Here is a 24,919-nt window from a genome sequence, read left to right on the forward strand (position 1 = left end):
GATACATGGGTTTGTGGTATCACTACCCAGCTGACTGTTGGGACAGGTATAAGGGAAGATGAAGTCAGTGCAACCACACCTGAAGGCAAACATTTCACGCTAAAATGCATCTTTGTATTCCACAATTACCATATTAGCCCTCTGATTGGACACCCCCAGGAAATACCAGAGCTACAGAATAAGGCTAGGATGTTGTGGGGGAAATCCCCAATGAAGACAATGGCAAGCCATACGTAAAGGACATGTGGCTGTCATGACGTCATCAAATTAGTTGGAGTTGAAGGAACCTTAGTTTAATACATACCTAGAACATCAGCCACTAAGTCAATATTTTAATCACAGTGTGTTCCGTTTACTACATTTTTCCCCATCTCTTCCAAAATGCCACCAAAAGGTCCAAAGGTCTATATGGTAAACCCTTGATTTAATGGACTAATAGAACAATGGAGCATCCATTAAGGAGTAAATCTAAATGAGTTTTGATGCTTACATATTTTATGCATAAGATGGAAAGGGAATGGGATTTCATGTGTGTGTGTGTGTGTGTGTGTGTGTGTGTGTTAAACATTTTATACATATGTAAACTTGAAAACAGAATTTGATATATGTGCAGAACCAAACAGTATATAGACAGCCTTTGTTTATCAAATCCAAAGTCCATTAAACCAAGTTCATTCAACCAAAAATTGACTGTATATTTTTTTTTGAGACAAATTTTATTAATTTTAAAGACAAACAAAACATCATATCTTTTAGCAAATTTCTCATTATTTCTCCTTATTCTTATTCAATTACATTTCTTTTCTATATTTATTCATTTTATAGTCATCATATTCATATTTCCCTCTGACTTGTTTACAATTATTCTCATCTGACATTCCTCCAAGGTTTTATTAATTCTTAAACAAACATAAACACACAAAACACAAAAACATAAAACTTCTTTTTAGAAAGTGGCTTGGCCCCGGATTACCTCTCTTTATACGGACTTCAATTAAATTCATGCTCATCTTATATACCATTACCTATCTTGTTTACCATTCTATATCTTCTATATAGCTTCTCCCCGCTTTTCACTCTTCTTAATTCTATTTTATTTATTTCATCTTAGTTTAAATCATTATACTTGTATCGTTTGTCCATTCTTTTCCAATTATCTATTTATCTCATTCCCTATTAAAAAAAAAAAAAGATTTCTCCTGAAATCACTAATCGAAGTATGATGCCTTTCTATCGTTCTCTTAAATTGACATTTAAAATAACACCTAGTTCCCAATCTGATTCTGCTTAGTACATTCTACCTACTAAATTTTAAGAAAAAGAGAAAATAGTAAATCTATAAAATAATTAAGTACATAATTAAATATTAAATCTTGTAACATTCCAATTATCTATTTCAAAGACAAATGCTGCAATAATAATAACATCAACACAATAGTCAATTGAACTCTATAATTGAACTAAGTATTTTAAACATTCTCTTTAATATTTTATTAAATCTTAAAATCTATCATTATTAAGCATTTTAATATTTTAATCTTTTTTTAGATCTTATAGAATTCTAATTTTCTATTTCTAATACAAATACTACCATACTATCTTATGTACCTTGCAGAATCTTTTTTTTAAAAAAAATTATACATTACCCTTTATCCCTAAAATTTTTTTGCTTTTTCCCATTTTGTTTCATACCTTTGTGGCTTTTTTTCCCCTTTTCCCTTCCTTTCTTATCCCACCTAGCCTTTTTACCCCCCCCCCTCCTAACCTCCGCCTTTTTAGCTTCACCTCTCTGTTGTATTCCTCTTTTCTTTTGCTTTCTAACATTGTATTGATTTTGCATCTTATTTTTCTCTTTCTTGGGTGTTTTTTTAGGTCTTAAGTCCTTCATTTTCCTTCCTCTCTTTCTCCTTTCTTTCTTAATCAAAATTTTGGATTCATTAAAGATGGCTTCTTCTTCTTCTTCTTCTTCTTCTTCTTCTTCTTCTTCTTCTTCTTCTTCTTCTTCTTCTTCTTCTTCTTCTTCCTCCTCCTCCTCCTCCTCCTCCTCCTCCTCCATCAGTTGTTGTGTTTGCTGATAAATAGCAAGCGCCATTTCTAAAAAGTGAAAGGCTTCTTCCAAAGCGTCCTTGATTTCTTTCTTTGTTTTTCCATATTCCTTTCTTAATTAATCAACAGATAAAGCCATTATAAACCTTTTCTTCTTTTTTTCTTTTTCCCTCTTCTTCTTCTTAAAACAACCAAGATATTTCAAAGCTTAAAACAGTTCCCCAAAGTCCCAGAGTCATCAAGCAGTCCAAACAGAGCACAAAGTTCTTCCCTTTACACTTTCTCTTCCTGGGGTAATATCAATTTAAAAAAAAAACCCAGTCTGTATTTTAAAGCCTTATTGCAATTAGCTTCTAGTCTCAAAATCTTCCAGGCATCTCCTCCAACAAGATCTTAATATAATTATTTTTTTTGTCCTCTCCCTTCCCACTTGTAACAAAAAGCTTTAAATTTTTACCTTCTATAAAAAAGCAGGTTTTTCAATGTCCATTTGTTAACTCTTTCAGCACTTCCATTCGCCGTTTTAAAAAACTCCTCTGGAAACAAAGTATCTTTCAAAAAATCAGAGTTTTCAGGATATTAGATGTATCTTAAGATCCCGGTTCAGCCAAAGAACTTTCACTTCAAAACTTTCTCCTTCTTCCTCCAGCACTATCTTGTCCAGCTGCCGGCTTCTTTGTGGCGGCCATTACTGACCGCCGCTCCACCGCCTTGAGAAAAGGGGGTTTTGCCGGCTGGGGAGGGGGTCTGCGATACCCCCAAACCCCTATCCGGATCCCCCCTATCTTCGGCTGCCTCTATCCTCCAGACCCGTCAGGATTGGAGGCACCAAGACGGCTAGCACTACAGGGATCGCGCAGGATCGCGAATCCCTGCCGCCGCCGAAGCCTGGCAAACCGTGACTGTATATTTTTTTAAAAGTCTCAGTAGGCAGAGGAGTACAAATGTTTTAGCCCAATCAGTGTCTCTTTTCCCAGAAAGGGCCAACCTTTTAATGGGCCAGATCTTCTTTGATGGGGGGACAGAGACTTAAATTGGGTGAGGCCACATTATACATCTAGATGAGACAGGATTTAGAATGGCAGGTTGAAGAGGCGGGGACTGGGGAGGGTCCTTTGCTTTTGAACTATGAAAGGTTAATTATGTGTTTATATGGTGGCACAGTGGTTAGAACGCAGTATTGCAGGCTAACTCTGCCCACAGCCAGGAGTTCAAGTCTGACCAGCTCAAAGTTGACTTAGCCTTCCATCCTTCCAAGGTCAGTAAAATGAGGACCCAGATTGTTGTGGGCAATATGCTGACATTTGTAAACCACTGAAAGTGCTGTAAAGCACTATGGAGGGGTATATAAGTGCTATTGCTATTGCTATTTCCCCCTCAGAAATAATAGGAAATTCTTCTATCCATTTTGATTCATCATTACAGTATCAGAAAGATTTCTGAGGCTGCAGACAAAGAGCTTGGATTGTCCACACCCACTTTTAGCCTAGTACACCTCACACAGTTGTTTTAAGGATCATATAGGAATGGGAAAACTCTATGTGTCATCATATGTTCTTAAAAGAAAAGTGGGTTGTATGTTTAATAATGTATAGATAAAACATGTATTGTGTTGGGTATGGGAAAAATGTCTTAGTAGTATGAAAGTACCATTATTAGGACCAACCAAATGACATTGAAGCACAATCAAGCTTTCAAACTGGATTTATTGCTCCTAATGGACTCATACAACCATCCCTGTTTCTTATAAATGAATAGGTCTCCCCTGTCTTAATCCACAACTAAACTTATAGTGTTGGCTTTCATTTATATTGCACAAACAGCACAAGCACATGGGTGCCATGTGGCCAGCTTTTAAAGAAATAAACTCTGGTGAAATAACCAGGAATAATCCTAGATGATGACAAAAGAATAATCTCAGATGTTTTTTTAGAAATGAAATTAAAATTACTTTGAAATCACTACCACTTATAGAAAACAATTCTAAATAAGGGCGATACTTGGTCTGTTCTACCAGGTTTCCAGATTTTTTTTTTACCCCAAATTTTCCAGGAATTAAAAATTCAGGGAATCCCTTGTAATGTGTGTGTACTTGCAGTGAGGAGGGGCTACTGCCCTCATGTCCTGTTGGAGGGCTTCCAAGAAGGAATCCAGCTGGCTGTCCTTCAAACTGGTCCTTAGACTAGAACTTTTGATATTTCTAAATCTGTCTTACCCAACTTGATGCTTACATCCAGACTGAATTCCAAATTGTTCTCAACAATTTAAAATGAGTATGTTTTTTAAACTTTGGCGAAGTGAAAAAGGCTATGCAGAATCAGAACTGGTTTGAATTAGTGGGAAATCCTTACCGCAAAAACCCAAAACTGGAAACTAGATGGAAATTTTAAAAAAATTCCAGAAAAACACTCACTGTTGCCCAGAAACCTGGATTAAAAAAAAACATTTAAAATTATTTCAGCATTGAACCTAATCTTTTAAAAGTTTACAATTCAAAGTTCATTCACAATTGCACAGCTAAAGCCAAACTACGCTTTTTAAAAGATTTAAGTTCTTCTAAGAACTACCAAAGCATAAAATGAAATATATGTATAATGATGTAAAAGTAAAACTTTGAAAAGAAGAAAAATTAAGTTAATTTATTTAAATTTAATTAATTAATTAAAAATAAAAGTAAATACACATTTTTTTAAAATGTGTATTTTAAAAAAAAATGGTTACAGGCACAGCCTTTTTTCCCACCCCTTCTTTTCCACAATCTGTTTCATGAGCTGGTCTAATTTGCATGAGATAACATATCATCATCCCAAAATGCTTTACTTTGGCAACAGGCTAAATTGAAATATTTGCTAACCAAAGAAATAATGGTCCCAAATTATAATATTTTCAAGTCCTGATCGATATCTGTACCAGACAACTGTTTATTTAGTATCTTTATTGCTAAGTCATTAATAGTTTAATAGTTTAATAGTTGGTCCTTTTTTTAGCGAACTGGAGAAAAATTGACAGAAGAAGCATTTCTAAATCACAATTGGGTTTTCTAAATAGCTTGGCATGAACATCTTGTATTTTAACTCTTCTTTCATCATATGGGATAATTAAATACATATTATATACTCCAAACTAGCTGAAGCCTAAATATGCTTGAGTTAACAGCACTAAATTATATGAGAAGTAATGCTTAAGAGCTCCGACTGAGTCATTCCAAATCAAACTAAATCTCTCTTTGCCATTGTAATCTTCATCAAAACAACATCAAATTAAATAATTCAGTCAGAGGACCCTTTGAGCTTTCATGCTTCCTTCATATGATTAGGATGTTTGCTTATTACCATGTGTGTGCAGCTACTAAGAATATACCAGGATGATCATCATTTGAGGGTTGTTATTGTCCTCTCAAATCCCTTCCAACCAACTATCTAATCCTCATTAAGGTGTAAATATCAGCATTAGGACTTCCAATTCTTTATTTACCAATCAATCACATTTAAATAATTTTTATGAAGTGCATACATATCTTTCTGAGAAATTAAGTAAAATAAAAAGTAAATTAGTAAAAATTCTATGCTTCGATTATCAAAGAGCTAGGCCAAAAGTTTATAAAGCCCAAACATTGCACTATTTACAAGGGAGTATTGCAGAAAAGCAAAAAAATGGATGGACCCATCTGCCAAAGTATTGCTTGGAATGCTGCCCCAAAGCCAATAACCTTTGTCATTTGAGACATGGTCCTTGAGATCAGGATCTCTCAAACCAGGAACCTGTTGACTCATCATGTTACCCAGATCAGGGAACAGCAATACTTTGAATGCAGTAAATCCAACACCTCCCTTCACTGACCTCTACAAAAGCCCCATTTTGTCACTATCTTCACCACACTCTTCCTTTCATGATTTCTGTTGCTCCTCAAAAGGTAGCAGAGGTGTCTCTGCACACAAAAGGGATGTTTACAAGAGTAAAATTGTTATTCTATACCAGTTCCTCTTCCTGGACAAAGAAGACAATCTGTTATATGGATACTGTAGTCTCTTGGATGTCCTTCTGGAAATCATGATAGTCCCAGAAGGGAGAGGATTGATGAAAAGGAACATGAAATGGAAGCAGGCAATTAATAATTATTCAGATACTTAAAGTTAATCCAAACCACAGTAGCAGGTGTTTGGGTCAAAAATATATCACAGGTTAGGAAAAATAATTACAAACAGAGAAGGATGTGAATATGATTAATTAGCATAATCGTGGATGAAACTTTGGGAAGTTTCATTTTAAAAGCAAAAATAATTTAGAAACATAGTGCCAAAAGTCACAAAAAGATGGTCACAATTTTAAAAAATAAAAACTAGAGCTTAGAAAGCAAATATGTGGAAAGACTACTTATTAAAAACAATTAAAGAGGTGGGTTTTTTATTTATTTATTTAGCTAGAGCATTATATATACTGTTATTTAGTATCATCTAGAATTCCAAAAAAACTTTTATATGTATAGTAGATTTTAGACCTTAACAAAGTTGTACTTGGGGACAAAGAGCATTTAATACAATGCATGTGGTTATCTTACACATTCTTTTCCTAAAATTCATGTTGGCATAAAAGGATTCCCAGATGGTTGCAAGATTGTTGTTTCATAAGTATTCAGGCTATTACTTTTAAAATCCTGTGTTCGATCTATAATAACAATCCAGTAATCTATTGGATGAGTTCCCAACCTGATACTTTTCCAAATATGCTAAAGTACAAATCCCTCATCTTCATCCACCAGGTCATACATCCAGACAAGTAAGCAACTTGGAAATAAACAATAAACTTCAGAAGTGATTATTTTCTCTTCAAGACATATCTATAATTTAAAGACAACAAAAAGCATTTCCAAACTAGAGATTTATAGCATCTCTCTGCCAGCAATATTGTTCTGATATGAATTAGTGATTTAGCGTCAGAACAATTGCTGCTCCACACTGTAAAGTGTTTTTGAGGAAATCCTCAGAGAATATGATGAAATCTTGAAGATAAACAAATGTATTTTATATTTATGGAATATTTTTTCTGTAAAGCCCCATGTCTTGACTGGGAAAAAAGTGTTATCCTTCTGGAATATGAAAAAAAATATTTACCTGCTAGCTTGATCTTTTTAAGCATCCTACAATCCCATCCAAAACAGACTGAAATCACAGTACATCAAATGTTGCCTTTGGCTAAATACTCACATCTACATGTCAATCTATATATGCATGCTCATATTACATGATGATTATATTCTTTGAAGCACATTTTATTTTTTCATTCTGTGTGACTAAAATAGGCTTTTAACACCTTTTCTTTCACTGGGCGTGTATAGGAAAGCATCATTTACATAAATGTATTGATATCCATTGTCCTGGTTCGTAAAGGCAGTCTTCTTCACTGAAGGCAACTGGATGATTAATAAGATTAGAATAAGATGAATAAATTGCATAAACTCTTCACAGTCAACAAGCGTAAATAAAATGTCCTGGGAAAGTTGCCAAAACCACACTGACAATCAATCGGCAGCTGTCCATACTACATAAATAATAAAAAGTGGTGTTGGCTGCTGTTGGATAGGCACATACATGCATTAATAAACCCAGATTAATAACAATTTCACTGTTCTCTCCCCACAAAACCAGCCACAATGTGACCCTTTGCTCTTTTGTCCACAAAAAGTGGAACAGAGACCAGCGGGTGACATAATTATTTCTTCTGCTTCTTCAAATACAAATTTTTAGAATGCCTAAAGAAGTGGATGGAAATCCAGGAACAGCATTTGGAAAGCACACTATTGGATGTTTCCCCTCTGTCCTTCAATCTAGGGCAGGAGTTAGGGTTAGGGTTAGGCCTGCAGGCCGGATGCATTATGCGCAGGCCACACACACTGCAGCTCCATGAAGGGAAAAAAAATCACAAAATGTCATGCGACGGCAACATAACACCATGAGTTTGATAGCTGTGGTCTAGGGGGAAAGTTGCACGATTTCTTTTTTTTTTTAATAAATAAATTTTATTAATTTTACAATTAAAACAAACCAACAACACATACACAAATGAAAAAAGAAAAGAAAAGAAAAGAAAAGAAAAGAAAAGAAAAGAAAAGGAGAAAAAATAGAAAGAAAAAATAGAAAGCAATTAAAAACATTCTCATCTTCAACAGTTTGTAAGATCTCTTTTTTTTTAACTCTTAATTTATGCCATATACACACACCTAATTCTTACAATAAACCCATAGCAGTGATATACAGATATATGTAAGAAGTTGCACGATTTCTACTTTAATAAAGTTAATGTCCCAATCCACCCCACACCCCAGGGAACTTGCATTTGCCTTCAAAGTTATCATGTTTCTGTAGCCCTTAATTTACCTTTTTTATGACAGCAAGAAGGACTGATTACACATAGTAGGAAAGCTGGAGCTAAGCTCAGATGAGGTGATATGGTGAAGAGAATCCAAGGATCATAGATGTGCTCCTGGGTGTCCACAAGGCATAATCAAAATAATGGCCATGGTCAAAGCTCCACCTGTTTTTTACGCCTGTGATGTACTAGATAAAATCTGGAATTATCAAGTTGCAAAATGCTTGCCAACTGATAGGGAAGGATGGACATGACTAGGTTAACATTAAAATATTTGTGTCATCATGCTTGTAATTAAACATTATCTAGTTCAGCATTTCTCAAACAGCAATTTTAAGGCATGTGGACTGGTGACTAAAACCAAGGCATCAACACCAAAGATCAGAAAAACTTGTACAGATTTATGCAGCATGATTGAAAAGCTGGGACTGACTTTTGCTAAGTCAGGGCTAAGTGCCTAAGATCAGTCTGTAAAAAAAAGAGAGAGAGAGAGAGAGAGAGAGACCCTAACAAAAGCTCTGGACATAAGGCAGCCTTTAGCTTTGAATGGCCAATGCAAAGAAATGTCACCAGTTGAGTTGCTAGTAAAGAACAGAAACTCCACCAAAGGAAAGGAAAAATATATCAAGTCTGATGTTTTCTCAGACTTCCTCTGGGCTGATTTGTCTCAAGCTCGGAAATTTTCTGATTCACAAGTAACAAAGCTTTGTTTGTGAGTAAGGTGACTTCATCTTCCTGGCTGTTTGTCCCATAGAACTGACAGCTGGAATGAGATGTTGAGGTCATCTAGTCCAGGTTCTGTGCAACATAAAGGATGTCATAATATTCACCCTAGAAACCTGTCTATTTCCTGCTTAGATCCCAACAATAAACAATCCATTATTGCATTGTCAAATAAATCTTATCAATTGAAAATTATCTCTTGGTGTCAATCAGAAATTGCTTCTCTGCAAATTCCAATTCTATTGGTTCTAGCAACATCAATCTGGGTTTTTGGTTTTCATTTTATCAGGCTAGTTCTTAACCTCACTGGATTGTTTTTAGGGAGAGGGGGAGGGGAGTTTTCATTCTGCAAACCTTGAGTGTTTCCATTCAGCATGCTTGTTTCTCCTTTTTGCTCTCTAAGAGCTCTACTGGTCTGCATGTTGCTACTAATACAGTCTCTGAACTCTTCCCTCACTTCTGAAATCAGTGGAGAAATCACTGCAGGCATGAATGTGTCCTGTGGAACACGAGATACTCTTTTATTTCCTTATTGTTCCATGTGCTTTAACAGTTTAACCCCACGAGCTTCACCTGCATGGGTCAAAGAGCCTTGTCGGTGCAGTGATTAGAATGCAGTATTGCAGACCAACTCTGCCCACAGCCAGGAGTTCGATCTTCACTGACTCAAGGTTGACTGTGAGTTCTATTCTTCTGAGGTCAGTAAAATGAGGACCCAGATTGTTGGGGGCAATATGCTGACTCTGTAAACTGCTTAGAGAGCACTATAAAGCACTGTGAAGCCTTATATTAGTCTAAATGTCAACTCGTAAAGTATTCCTGGCCTGGCCTTGAGTTGCCATAGGCAGGAGGGGGGAGAACTGATGGAGCATCTCAGTTCATGCATACCTTTCTCCAGATTGTATCCCAGGTTACTAGAGCCAGCTGGAGAGGCGTGTTTTCTACAGCCCGTGAAAGTGCTCTGTTGGAGAATGTGATTTATGACACACCCTGGGAGGAGAGGGGAAACAGGGTCATGAAGAAACAGGTGGGCAGTAAATTATGCGGGGAAGAGCTGGCCGCACTTGGGAAAGTGTCAACGTTGTTGCTAATAAATAATTGGATTTCTTTTGAAACTTGGCTCAAGGCTCATGAATTAATTAGGGCATCCATTGGAACCCTGACACTGTGCTATTGCTATTTATGGATAATTTAGTTTCTGTTTGTTAAACTCTTTAGTCTCTGAGCTGGTGCCTTCAAGATATGTTAGGATTACATATCCCAAATTTCGCACCAATCTTTAGTCCTAAAGATAAGAAGCACCAAGCTAGGAAAGATAACCCAGAAAGAGGAATAAAAACACAGGGAAATGTTGATTCTGAACCATGGAACATATTTTTATTAACCTGGACCACATTTCCTTGAAGGTGGGATGGAAGGAACCTCATAAAGAAGCATGTTTTTCCTAGCTGGTGTTGATGGGAACTGCATTCAACTCATTTGAGAAAATATTGTTAAAGGCTGTCATAATGTAATAGAATGTGTTTTGTTTGCAGCCACTGTTTTAGTTGTTTCTAAGAAAACAGTCGAATTACTTCCTGAGTTGAGCTACATCTCCTTTACTCTCATGATAGCAGACAAGATCATACTTTCATCCCACTACGATTTACTCTTGGGAAGGACATGACTACCACTGTTTCCACTGACATTGAATTAATCAAGGTTAGGCTGTACCCAATGAGTTACCATAGGGATAAACAAACCTGGAGAAATGTTTTTTTAAAAAACTAGGTAAATGTATAATTACTTTACTGATGGGGTCAGGCTTAAACAGGCATGATCTAATCAACTGGATCATCCTCTTTCCCAGAATCTGGCACTGAATATAAAAAAAGGAGGAAGAGGAAGAAGTGAAAGTTATGAGCAAATAAAAGGCTAAATAAATTCTGACTGTGGGAATGTAATTATGAGCAAGATTGAGTTTTATAGCTTTATGCTGAGCTGATATAAAAACAATAAACATCTTTCTGTTTAAAAGAAAGCCCAGAGGGGTGTATGTGTGTCAGGGGTGGGTTTCTACCAGTTCTGTCCACCTCTGTAGAACTGGTAGCTCTGAAGAGCAGCAGACATAGAACCGGTTCTATGTCTGCTGATGTTTTTGCCCACGCACCCACCTGGGCTCTTACCTGATCTTTATTTCCTAATTGTTCAACTTCAGCTGCCGAACGAGGCACAGCTGCAGTTAAAAAAAACAAGAGGGCTGTTTCAAAGGCTGCTTCTCGGCACCCAGCGTGCTAATGATGATTTACAGGCACGCAGCTCACAGCGGGCAGGGAAGCTCATAAATCCCAAACCGGTAGTTAACCCTGTCGTATCCCACCCCTGATGTGTGTCATTTGTATGTACTCTCCCACTAAATGCAGAAGAGTTCTAAGCAAAATGACCAGCAGAAAGGAGTTCTCTTCATCCTCAGACAACAGTGACAGTAGAATTTTTGGAAGATGCCAAGGTTGGGTAGGTTAGAACAGGTGCAGTTTAACTTCCAGTGCCTATATCAGGGGTCTTCAAACTTGACAGCTTTAAAACTTGTGGACTTCAACTCTCAGTCATGTTAGCTCAAGAATTTGATTTCTTTTGAAATTCGGCTCGAGGCTCATGAATTAATTAGGGCATCCGTCGGAACCCTGACTCTAAGTGCTATTGCTATTTATGGATAATTTCGTCTCTGACAAATGTTTGTTAAACTTGCCAAGTTTGAAGACCCTTGGCCTATATAGACACTGTCAGTGATGGGATTCAAATTTTTTTACTACCGGTTCTGTGGGCGTGGCTTGGTGGGTTTGGCAGGGGAAGGATACTGTAAAATCTCCAGTCAGAGGTGGTATTTGCTGGTTCTCTGAACTACTCAAAATTTCTGCTACCGGTTCTCCAGAACTGGTCAGAACCTGCTGAATACCACCTCTGGACCATGTTGTTTTATTGTGATTGTTTATTCATTTGACTGTATAGGATTATGGTTTAACTCAATCTTAGTGTTCACTTACTTGGGTGTTAAGACCATTGTCTTCAATCTATACTTAGTGTGAGTAAAAACTGCTTCATGTCAAGCTTAACTCTTAATGACTGTATGGATTGCAAGCAATATAGAAATGCTTTGTCAGTGCTTTCTTCTGGAATATTTTTTTCCCCGTTTCTTAGGCTAGCATATCTTTACTTTTCTGTAGAAAGATTCTTCATCTTTGCTTGTAAAGGGGGGAGGGAGGATTATTAAATATTGGGAAGTTGGTCTTATTTTCAATGAAGCACCACCACTTTGGATTTTTTCAGGATTTGCTGAGTTTTGTGAATTTCATTTTTCTGGTGTTCTGATCTGCGATTGTTTTCCTGTTCTAATGTTTTTAATGTGAACATTGTTCACCTTTTGTTATCATCAATGCCTTATATTCTAATGCTGAGTGCTATACACTTTGAAAATAAATTAGGACTACATTAGAATATAAATATTTTAAAATAAATGAATGAATAAAATAGCTTAACATTTCAACTTGAAATAAGTATGGGGAGAAATGAGTTAATTTTATATGTAAAGGTTATCTGTCTCCAACCCTAATCTAACACATTTAGATGATACTGAAAAAATGCACTTCTCTTGCAATTTATCGTTTTTAAGGTAGGAGAAAAATAATGTATAAAATGTATCATTTTATATATAATTGTTTCCAAATGCTGTCTACATTAGGGAAACACAATATATTTGGAGAACTGTACACCCAAATAATGGACATTTTAATGCAAACTTTTAAAAATGTAAATCTGAGAAAAATTGAAATTGGCAGATTTGTCTATTCTTAATGCTAAACATTTGTGTCGGAAAACCCGAAACAAATGGGAGAAAAGAATATTGCTTTTATCTTGAACCTAATATTTTTGTTCACCATCTAACCCCAATTTGATGCAGCTATAACCAGAAAAGCAAGTTTGACAGCATGGAAAAATATAGCAAATTATCCAAGGCTCAACACAGGTCTATTCTTCCCTGTAACAGGACAGCCAAGAAAACTGAGCTGGACTGGAAAAAAAATACAACTGGAAATATATAATAATACCCATTTAATTCTGATTTGTTAGAGTTGTACTGAAAATATGAGCTGAACATAAAAAGAACCTGAAAAATTACTAACGTTGGCCCTTCTAGTTATATTTCTCAGAGGGAGGGGGAGACAGACAGAGAGAAATTTGAAAAGTTAATGTAAGACTTAGAACAAAAGTTCCAGTGTTCTGTCAACTTTTTATTAAGCATTTCCATCAAAGTGGCATTTTAATGGGAGAGCAAAAATATGTGTTATCCTGGAATACAACTATCTTTTATAGAATATGCTCTTTTAGTTGAGAGACTTAGACTTAAAATAATATTTAAACAACTCTTGGAATTAAATGACAAAATTTGAAAGATTTAGAATGAGGCATGAAATGCCTATCGTCCTCTAGATATTGACAATATGACTTTCCTATTATCAGCAGGGTCAATAGGAAGAAATGCTAAGAGATATTGTTCAGAGACTATCTATAACAGTGTTTCTCAACCTTGGCAATGCTGGCTGAAGAATTCTGGACATTGAAATCCCCAGAACATCAAGTTGCCAAACTTGAGAAACACTGACTCAGGAGGTCACAGGTTCCTCAATTTTCATTTATGGATAGGCAGAAACTGCACTAAAAATATTGGGGAGACAAGATATCTGTCCAAACTCTTTAGATTAAAGATGAAAATGCAATGCAAACAGAAATAAGAGACACAATGACGTAATAGTCACAAAACTGAAAAATAAAAATAACTCCAACGGTGAAGCATACCTTTGACCAGAAAAAAGTAGAGAAATTAAGACATTCTAATTTTTTTAATAAGTCTGAAAGATCATGGAAATGCATAATAGAGAGGATTCACAAAGATTATTTAATTGAGAAAGATAAATAGAATACATCAAGCATATCGTTGTTAACAATAATTTGTAAATGAACAGCAGCATCTCTAAGACAATGCAGAATAAAAAACAAGAACCATGCAGTTCCTGTGCAGTAAAACCATTAACATAAGTAAGAAAATACTTACTAAATGATACCAAAAAATCATTGACCCAATATTTTGTTTCTCCAGAATGGAAAACCAGAAGTCTTCTAAATTCACAAATAGAACATCAAAGCATAACCTCTTTAATTGTTTGAACTCAAGAGTCACAGTACACGTTGTGTTTAATATTTGAAAAGTGTCCCTTTTAGTTGTTTTATGCAAAAATAAATTTAGGAGAAGTTGATCCAGGTCAGATTCACAAAATTTTAAGGAGGACTTCAATCCTTCAATTAGATCTGACTCTTCCAGCTAAGCAATGTCTACCCCTGTACAGAGGCTAGCAATTTTTTAAAGTGTCAGTGAGGGGTTTTTAATCAATTAGATGCTATTATAAGAATATTTTGAGGGAAATTTCAGGGCAACTAATGTTCTCCTAATGTTCTGTACAGTATGTCCAGTATAGATTGAACCCTTTGTCTTCCAAAGCGGTTTAGAATAAAATAAAGGGGGAAATTGCATACAATTTAACATCATTTTTGCAATTAAAATGTCAGAAGCATGCCTATCAGAATCTGGGATTTATTTATTCCAAAATATTTCTCATTACAAAAATAAAAGATTTGGGGAAAGTGTACGTAAGTAATAAACCATTAAGCAAGCAATTAAGAGAATTAAAAATATAAACCTACTGAAGTTTCCACAATGTACTAAATATAGAACAAAATGAGGAGCAGAAAGAATAAGAAATAAGCAAAATGGTAGCCTATCCATTTATTGAAATACAGCCTCTCTCATCTTTTTTTTTTAATAAAGTTTTATTTGGGTTTTCACACACAAAATACAAGTAAAACATCTTTTTTGAAAATAGCATGGTCCCGGGTTGAACTTCTTTATACAGACACAAAACTCAATTTCATGCTCCTTTTTGTATTCTATTCCATATCTTATACTATTTTACATTTTCTATATAGTTTTTCCCCTCTTTTAATTTTCTCAATTTTATTTTGATTATCTCATCTCAATTCAAATCATTATATTTATACTTTTGTCTGTTCTGTTTCAATTTCATATTATCTTTTCTCACTAAGCAAATTTTCTCCTGTAGTTACTAATTGGAGTATGACACCTTTATATCTTTTAATTACATCCATTCAACTCTTATTTAAACTTCAATATATACCTTAAGTTTATGACCTTCAATATAATACATAATACATAACTTCCAATCGAATTCTGCTTGGCACATTCTTATAATACACACTATATTCTTTAAAAAAAAAAAGAAAGATTGTAAATATATGTAATTATAAACCCTCATTCCATTCCAGTTCAGTTCTATCATTAATAATCATTAAAATCTTAAGATGTTTAACACTTCTTTTCAATTAAATATCATACTTCCTTAAAAAACACATATAATCTCCATAATTAATTTTTCCCTTATTTCTCTTCACATATGTTTTATAAATCATTAAATATACCTTTTGTTACATTTATTTATTGACAAGCATTCCACTGAATTACGATAGCTATTTTATCAGGCATTTTAATCATACATTGTTTCATATTTTCTAAAATTATTTCTGCTTCTAATATAACCATACTATCTTATGTACCTTTGCAGAATCCCTTTTTCCATTAAGTTTTCACCCATTATCTCTAAATAGGCCCTGTTTCTCTATATTTTGCTTCTGTCCTTTATAACTTCTTTTCCTTTCTTTCTTCCCTCTCATCTTCTCCCTCCCTTTTTACCCCCTTGTCTCTCTAGTTCTAATTCTCTCTTCTGCATTTCCCTCTTCTGTTGCTTTCTGATTTTATACTTATTTTTCACTCTTTTTTTTTTTTTTGGAGTTGTTTTTTCCCAATCTTAAACTTTCCATTCTCTTTCCCCCCCTTTCCTTTTTTCCCCCCATCTAAGATTACTTGTTCATTAAAGATGGCTTCTTCTTTGTCGCAAACTTCTTGTTCTGCAGGCATTTCTTGTTGTTTCTCATAATTCCAAATCTCCATTTCTAAAAACTGAAATACAAAGCCAAAAGAACCTCTCCCTTCTTGTGCATCTTCTTTGTACTTTTTAAGTTCCATTTTCAGTTCTTCTAAAAGTGGAGCCATTTTAAACAGTTTTAAACAACCACCCGATTGATTTTAGTCATTCAAAACAATAACCAAAAATCCAGAAATCATCAAGTAATCCAGATAGTCCCGAGTTATATCTCCTTATTTCTTTTTCGACTTTCTCTTCCTGGGGTTTTTGTTGCGATATTTCAATTAGAATGTATCTTTTGGAAGTCTTGTTGAGATTTTGCTATAAGTTTTTTTTTAATTCCAAGCAATCTCCTCCCTTCCAGATCCTACCCTTTTATTCTTTTTCTCTCCTTTCCTGTTTTCAAAAGCTTTTAATTATCAAGAAATCTTTATTATCCCTTTGACTTTTTATTTTCAGGATTAAATGCCTATCGATGTCAAAGTGGATTTTTTTCCAATTTCTTGCTTAAGTCTCAGCTGTCAGTATAGGAAAAGAAGAAAACCAAATCTTTTCCCTTTTCTCTCTCCTTTGCAGCTTAAAAATCTTCTTAGGGAACAATGTTATTGTTTTTTAACAGTTTCAATTCCAGGGTACCTTATTTGTTGCTTTTGCTGTTTGACCTGGTCAACCAAAACTTTCTCTTCTTATCTTCCTCCTGCACATTCTTTTCCGGTCGAGTTTTTCTTTGTGGTGGCCATTTCTGACCACCACTGCAACCGCCTTCGGGAAAGGCAGTAATGGCCAGCGGGGGAGGAGAGATGCGGCTCTCCTCAACCCTGCTGGCAGTCTCCCCCCTCTTCACCACCTCTACAGGGTGGCTTAGCCCCGAAACCAGCCGGCTCGGGGCACTCCAGCAGCGAGCACAGATCGAAGCCTCGCAGAGACGAGGTTTCGGTCTGTCGCTGAAGAAGCTCAAACCAGAAGTCCAGCCTCTCTCATCTTCAACCATGGAAGTGCTGGCTGGAGTGATCAGGAAAGGATGAGTGAGGACCACATATTATTCCACTGTGTTATGGAATTTCAAATGACTGTTAGTTTTGGTATTCTGTAGGAAAACCAAGACTGATACTAAAAACAGAATTGCCTAGAGTTGGCAAAAGTTGAAAATCCTCCTTGCCAGTAATTTTGATTTGAATAAATTTGGTCAAAACTTTAAAAAAAAATCTTGGATACTATAGAACAGATAAATATAGTGGTCCCCCAAGTGAAGATCACATACTTGAAAAAAATAAAAGTGTATCATGGGAAAAATAAAAGGTCAATGAGATAAAGTGGGTAAAAGATACATACTAAGAGAAATTGATCAATGGAGAAGATGGTTAATTTTTAAAAAAAAGATAAGGAACATAGTCAAAAAACAAGCTAAGTAATATTAGCCATACTAAATCTTTTATCCACCAGATATGTTGGACTTCCAAATCCCATCATTCTTAGCCTGTTTAACCAGAGTTAAAGCAGAATCTTGGGGGAAACTGCTTTGCTCACAAGTCCAGGGTACCAATTTGGGAAAAGCTGGATTAAGGATTCAAGTAAGGAAGGACAAGGTCTCTAAAAATGAGAGGGAGATCCAAAATGATCATATGCTAGAGACTGGGTGGTTGAATGAGTTTCACACATGAATTTTGTACAAGTTTAAATACCCATGAAATATTAAAACAGAAACCAACTAGATCACCATCTTTAGAAGCAAGTTAGGATAGCATAAGGGCACAGAAATTCTTTAACATATTGAGCATTAAACACTATTTAAACTAATTAAAGAACACTGTGTTTCATTGACACATATAAACAGGTTAATACTGTGAATCCCCTAATTCTTAAAAAGAATTGTAGCACCTTCCTGTGACCATTTTTGTGATAACCTGGTTAGCCTTTGGACTGCAACTTGCATTACATTTCAAAGCAGGCTTTTAATTAGAATTTTCTCTTCTATGTCTGCAACTGGCAATGATTATCTTGCTGAAAAGTGACAGCTGCTTTGCTTGGCACTGCAGCAGCTGATAATATTAAATCAATATTGCAACAGATTGAATGTTATGTACTGTTAGTGTGTCTCCATGATATCACTGACAAGTAAAAAAAATACTGCAGGATATTATAATTTATTCTGTTAGCTAATCATTACAAAACTCTTCACTAAGGATCCAATTCTGAGAAATTGACCCCTTATGTCTATGGACATATCTAGGATTTAATGTTTATTATTTTTTTCATACATATTACATCTTAATATTTAGAACAAAAGAAATTGAACACCAGTTTAACTCCCATAGCTTTAATTTTCATCACTTCCATGCAGTTTCCTCACATTTTGCTTTTTTTATTTCAATTGTCTTCATATTAAATGATATGCACCAGCTGTCTCTGGGATCAATTTGACACCTCTTCATATTTAAATTCCCTTTGTTCATCCAAAATTGGATAAAAGTAGTTTTCAATTAAAATCCAACTAAAAATACAGTTAGGTGAAATCTTTAGAGTAGACCCAATTTCATGTGACTTTTAGTATGAAGAGTCTGGATCAATCCATGATTCTGTTTATATATTGTATATATAGGAATGAAGAATTATGTGATTCTTCTCTTGTATGTAGCATTTGACTTGTTTTATTTACATCAAAAATTTCTTCATGGCTTTTCTAAGTTACATGTGAAAGCTCTGGGCATGCCCTGTTTAGCTACTTCACTTTTTATGTGCATGTAATTAAAGTTAATTGCTGAACTTTCCAAAGTCAATAACTATTACAGGCACAGATAGACCTATAGCTCTTGCTCTTTTCTGGACAATGAAAAAAAAATCAGCAAAAAGCTCATTTAATAGCAGGAGGCAGGGTGAATGAGGTCAGTTACAGCGGCAATAAGTGCACCATTGGAAAGCCTGAAGGACAAGGTTAGGACTGTCATGGAGATGTGGTCACAAAGTGAAAAATGACTTGATGTTTTATAATCAATTAAAGTCAATTAAAGTAGGATATGAAAAGCTCCATCTGAGATGCTTGTAAAGATGAAGAATGAGCTAACAAGACAGGAACTACAAAGGACTATTCTGTCAACACTGTTGAGGTGTTCCAAGGCATTAAGAGAACATCCACTGGATTGGAAAGCCTAGCATTTAAACCTTGGAGCACAATTCCTGGGCTTCCGGTTTGAGTTCCTTCGGCGACAGACAGAAATCCGCGATCGTGCTGGAACACCCCGAGCCAGCTGGTTTTGGGGCTAAGCCACCCCGTAGAGGTGGTGAAGAGGGGGAAGACTGCCAGCAGGGTTGAGGAGAGCCGTTAAATTACAAAAGCAACAACTAAGGTACCCTGGAATTTAAACTTACAAAAAAATAACATCGCTCCCAAAGAAGAGTCGGAAGCAGTGAAGGAAAGTGAAAAGGGAAATGTTTTTTTTTTTCTTCATTCCCTTTCCCTATACTAACAACTAAGAGACTTAAATAAGAAATCGGAAAAATCCGCTTTGACATTAACAGGCAATTAAGCTGAAAATAAAACAAAATGTCAAAGGGATAATAAAGATTTCTGGACACTAAAAAAAAAAAATCATAAGCAGGAAGGGAGAGAAAAAGAATAAAAGGGCAGGATCTAGAAAGAGGGAGGAGACTGCCTGGAATTAAAAAGAATCTACAGTAAAACTTCAACAAGACTTCTAAAAGATACATTTTAACTGAAATTTTGTAACTAAACAGTAGAACCCCAGGAAGAGAAAGTGAAAAAAAGAGCAAAAAGAAACAGCTTGCGTGTATTTGGATTACTTGGTGATCTTTGGATTCTTGGTTATTGCATTTGAATGACTAAAATTAATTGGGTGGTTGTTTAAAAATTTATACAATGGCATTACTCTTGGATGAATTGAAAATGGAACTTAAAAAGTACAAAGAAGATGCACAAGAAGGGAGGGGTTCTTTTGGCTTCGTTTTTCAATTATTAGAAATGGAGATTTGGAACTATGAGAAACAACAAGAAACGTCTGCAAAACAAGAAGACTGGGACAAAGAAGAAGCCATCTTTAATGAACAAGTAATTCTATGTGGGGAAGAAAAAGGAAAGGGGGGAAAGAGAATGGAGAATTTAAGACTTAAAAAAACAACCAAAGAAAAGAAAAATAATTTGAAAAATAACTATAATACTGGAAAGCAACAGAAGTGGGGAATACAGAAGAGAGAAATAGAGGTAGAGAGACAAGGGGGTAAAAAGGGGAGGGAGAAGAAGAGAGGGAAGAAGGAAAGGAAAAGAAGTTACAAAGGACCAGAACAAGATATAGAGAAACAGGACCTATTTAGAGATAATGGGTGAAAATTTAACTGAAAAGGGGATTCTGTAAAGGTACATAAGATTGTATTGTTATATTAGTAATAGAAATAACTTTAGAAAATTGGAAACAATGTATGATTAAAATGAGGGATAAAATAGTTAGTGTAATTTAGTGAAATGTTTGTTAATAAAATAAGTGAAATAAAATAAATTAGAAAATTGAATTAGGAAGGGACGGGAACATTTTAATTAGTTAATGTTTTATAAAATATAAGTGAAGGGGGGGACTTAATTATGGAAAGCTTATAATTGTTCCCATAGAAGTATGATATTTAATTGAAAAGTAATGTTAAAGAAGTTAAGATTTTAATGAATATTAATATTAATGATAGAATTGAATTGGAATGGAATGGAATGTGTTGTTTTAATTACATATATTTATATTTTTTTCTTTTTTTAAGAATATAGTGTGTATTTTAAGAATGTACCAAGCAGAATCCAAATGGAAGTTATATATTATATTGAATGTTATAACTTTAGGGTATATATTGAAGCCTAAATAAGAGTTAAATGGATAAACTTAAACGATATAAAGGCATCATACTCCAATCAGTTACTACAGGAGAAACTTTGTTTAATGAGAAAAGATAATAGATAATTGAAACAAGACAAAAAATATAAATATAATGATTTGAATTGAGATGAGATAATTAAAATAAAATTGAGAAAATTAAAACAGGGGAGAAGCTATTCAGAAAATGTAAAACAGTAATAAGATATGGAATAGAACATAAAAATGAGCATGAAATTGAATTTGTGTTTGTACGAAGAAATGCAACCTGGGATTACACTACTTTCAAAAAAGATGTTTTATTTGTATTTTTTTGTGAAAACTCAAATAAAATTTACAAAAAAAAAACCTTGGAGCACAATTCCTCATACAGACCTTGATTTCTGCAAAGCAATAGTGAAAATCTTATCTATGCCTATGGCTTCGTTCTTGTCTGCAAGAAAGAGTCATGTCTTGCCCAGCACTTAAGATAACCACACAATAAAAGCCTGGAAACACAGTCATCATGTTGTCATAGCCTTCTCCTATATCTAAAAGTTAGCAGTAACTGATAACCAACATAGAAATGGAAATGCATACAAATCTCAAGAAACATCAATGGGTGGGTTTTCCTGGTGTAGATCAGGAAAGAATGTGCTACAAGAGAAGACAAAAATGGAACCGATCAGATGCTGAGTAATAAATGGCAAAGCATTTAATTGCTTGCAGTTTCTTTTTTTTAAATCAGTCAGAAAACATATCCAAATCTTTGCAGTGCAAATAAACAAACAAAAACAAAGCTGCCCCAAACCAAAATTAATAGATCAATATAACCTGTTCCAACATGCCATATGAACTGGAAACAGTAATTTGTTTTATTTTGACATTTTGGCAAGCATAAGACTTTAAAAGAGGAAGAGGGGTCTTGTTCCTGTTTTTTTTTTTTTTTTAAGTAAAAGATTAAACTATTTTTTGGTCACTCTACAGCCATGATAGTGAACCTATGGCATGCGCGCCACAACTGGCACGCAGAGCCATTTGTGCCAGCATGCGAGCTGCAGGCAAACTTACCTCAGTGAACATGTGTGTGCCTCACAGCTGATTTTTCTGCTGGTTTCAGGCCTTTTTCGGCCTCGCAGAGGTTTGGAAAAAGCCTCTGCAAGGCTTTTCAGGATGAATAGGCCCATTTTGTCACTTCCTGTAATACTGGAAGTGACGAAACGGGCATATTATTCATCCACAAAAACCTTGCAGAGGCTTTTTCCAAGCCTCTGGGAGGCTGAAAAGGCCTCAAACCAGCCGAAAAATCAGCTGTGAGGCACAGTGCAGGTAAGGGGGTGGCGGAGGGGATTGCACGCGCATGCGCAGGGGGCGGGGGGCATGCATTGCATTCTGGGTGCTGGCACACGAGTGCACGCACACTAACGTGTGTGCAATTTTTGGCACAGGAGCCCAAAAAGGTTAGCCACCACTGTTCTAGGGGGTCTTTGTAAAGAAAATCTGTAAGTAGCAGGCTATTCTTTAATGAACTTATGCAGAGACAAGCTACACCTCTCTTGATTTTTGATAACTAAATAGCATTTCTCTTCACCTCAGTGAAGTGATGCATTCTTTTACCTTTTAGAAGGGAAAACTAATTTCCCAAAGAAAAGCAAGAGAAGATACATTCAGAAAACAACTATTTTGATAGACATCTCTTTTATGGTATCATCTTATCTAGCTAAGGATAATCAGCAGCAATATAAATGTCTGGGATGGGGGGAAATATTAGAAAAGGTTTCTATTATGTGAGAAAATGATTTCAGCTTACCTGATAATGTTGAGCAAAGCAAGGAATGCTAGTGCTTCTTGAAAAAAAAGCATTATGTTTGTTTTAAACTGAAATAAAATGTAAAGAACTAACCTTCAAAGTGACCCTGGACTACCTAAAATTGAAATTCTGTGCCTTTGGATGCAGAAGTAGATCCCTCAGAGGGACAATACTGAACCAATGTCATCCTGTTGGCTTTATCTGTAATGGGATTAGGTAAAACTCCTGCAAATCATCAGATCCTAAATAATGTGGAAGTTCTGTCAAAAGACCAGATAGATCCCGTGTAACTCTAAAATTTCTCCATCAGCACACTGATTTTCACTGCTGAGAAGAAAATCTCCCACTTCCTTCCCAGATTGTAGCAAAAGGCTTCGCATCTACCCCATAAATATTTAAAATAGCTAGTAAAATGCAAATTAAAATAGTAAGTGAAAAATTGCTCTGACGGGGAAGTGAAACTAGGTTTGTAAAAGGCTCGTTTTAGCATCAATTCCAGAAACTAAGCTAAGTTGTCAACATAATTGTAGCTGCTTTTCTTTTAGTTTATAGCCTCTGGGTTTTAAAAATGAGACAAATTCCAAAAGTGAAAGAGATGAGGTTTAACAATTAGAAAAATAAAAAATGAAGGCTTCCTGGAGGCCTTTATAACATTTGTAATACAATATTTGTAAGATATACTGTATATCAAAAATATAAAGATGAGAAGCATGATAATAATCTTATATAGGCAAGCATCAAAGTTACAAAATTATCTCAATTTACTGGCCTTCACCTTTTATAGTTTAATGGAAGGGTAACATGTCCTGGCCTTTGACCTCAATTTTTTCTTCTACAACAGTAGCACATGACTCAATTTGGAAAATTTGGAGTTTGAATCACTTTATTTGCTTTTATTATTAATTTTTAAATTTAGTAACAACTACCAGCTTACAGTGAAATAAATAAAACCATAATTAATTTTAAAAAATCAAGATAGCAGATAAAAACTAATTAATAGTAATAATCATTTAGAGCCTTTAAGACCTTTTAAAATGCCAAGAAGAAATTGCCTTTTTGATTTCACAAGGAATGAAAGGGCTCGTTCTAGAGCAGGGGTCAGGGAACTTTTTTACCTTTACCCCCAAAAATTTATAAACGCCGACGTTACCCCCTTGATTTGAAAGGAAGGAAATCATACACTATTTGAATTCAAAATGTTATTGGATGTATTTAAAATTACTTTGAAAGCTTCAACTTACTTGAAAACTTCAGGTTTTGGAGAAATGATGTTGCTTCATCTTGGATACTAGATCATCAATATTGGGACATTTTGATGTCAGAGCAATATGGATACAGTCTTCCGGGCCCAATCGATTTCTTTTCTTTGTTTTTATGTTCGTAAGAGTGGAAAATCCTTGTTCGCAAAGGTAGGTTGTTGCAAAAGGCAGCAACTTTTTGAATGCTTCCTCGTGTGCAATTTTGAAGGCCTTTGCAGGTGTTGACATCCAAAAATTTGACAGATCTGCTTTGTTTTCAAATGTAATCTGTGCTTCATTATTGCATCGAAGCTCAAGAAGTGACTCTGCCAACCCTTGAGGCTCTTCTGGTACAACACAAATTTCACATTTAAAGGGGTCTACAATCCAACTGACAGCATGTGAATCAAGATCTGGAAAGTAATCAGAGAACCGCTCTTTGAGTTTGGTAAGATGCCTTATAACTGTATCCTTGATGTCTTCAAAAGTAATATTTTCACAATCTTCCAAGAACAAAGCTAACTTTGAAAAGGTAGCTATCTTTTTCTGTTCAACTTTTTGTCTCCAATATAAAAGCTTTGATCCAAATGCAGAAATCTTTTCTCTGGCTGAAATTATATTTATGTTTTTCCTTGCAATTCTTTGTTCAATACATTAACATGCTCAAACATATCTGCTAAATATGCAAGATGTGCAACCCACAAGTGGTTTGTAAACTTCTCTGCAAGAACATGCTTTTGCTCAACCATAAAACTTTCAAGTTCAGTTTTGAGAGCCCACACTCGGTTCAGAACATTTCCACGTGAGAGCCACCTCACTTCTGTATGATAAAGTAGGTCTGTATATTCAGCATCACCA

General features: G+C 35.2%; 1 long non-coding RNA gene across 6 annotated transcripts in view; it reads left to right on the plus strand.

The window, feature by feature from the left end:
- The window catches only part of LOC113420347 (uncharacterized), a 142,698-nt gene that overhangs the window by 83,523 nt on the left and 34,256 nt on the right, over positions 1-24,919 (plus strand). The gene's annotated exons all lie outside the window — the stretch shown is intronic.

The sequence above is a fragment of the Notechis scutatus genome, chromosome 1 (assembly GCF_049901735.1).
Source record: "Notechis scutatus isolate UNSWTSFEM ecotype Mainland chromosome 1, rNotScu1.2, whole genome shotgun sequence".
Lineage (NCBI taxonomy): Eukaryota > Metazoa > Chordata > Lepidosauria > Squamata > Elapidae > Notechis > Notechis scutatus.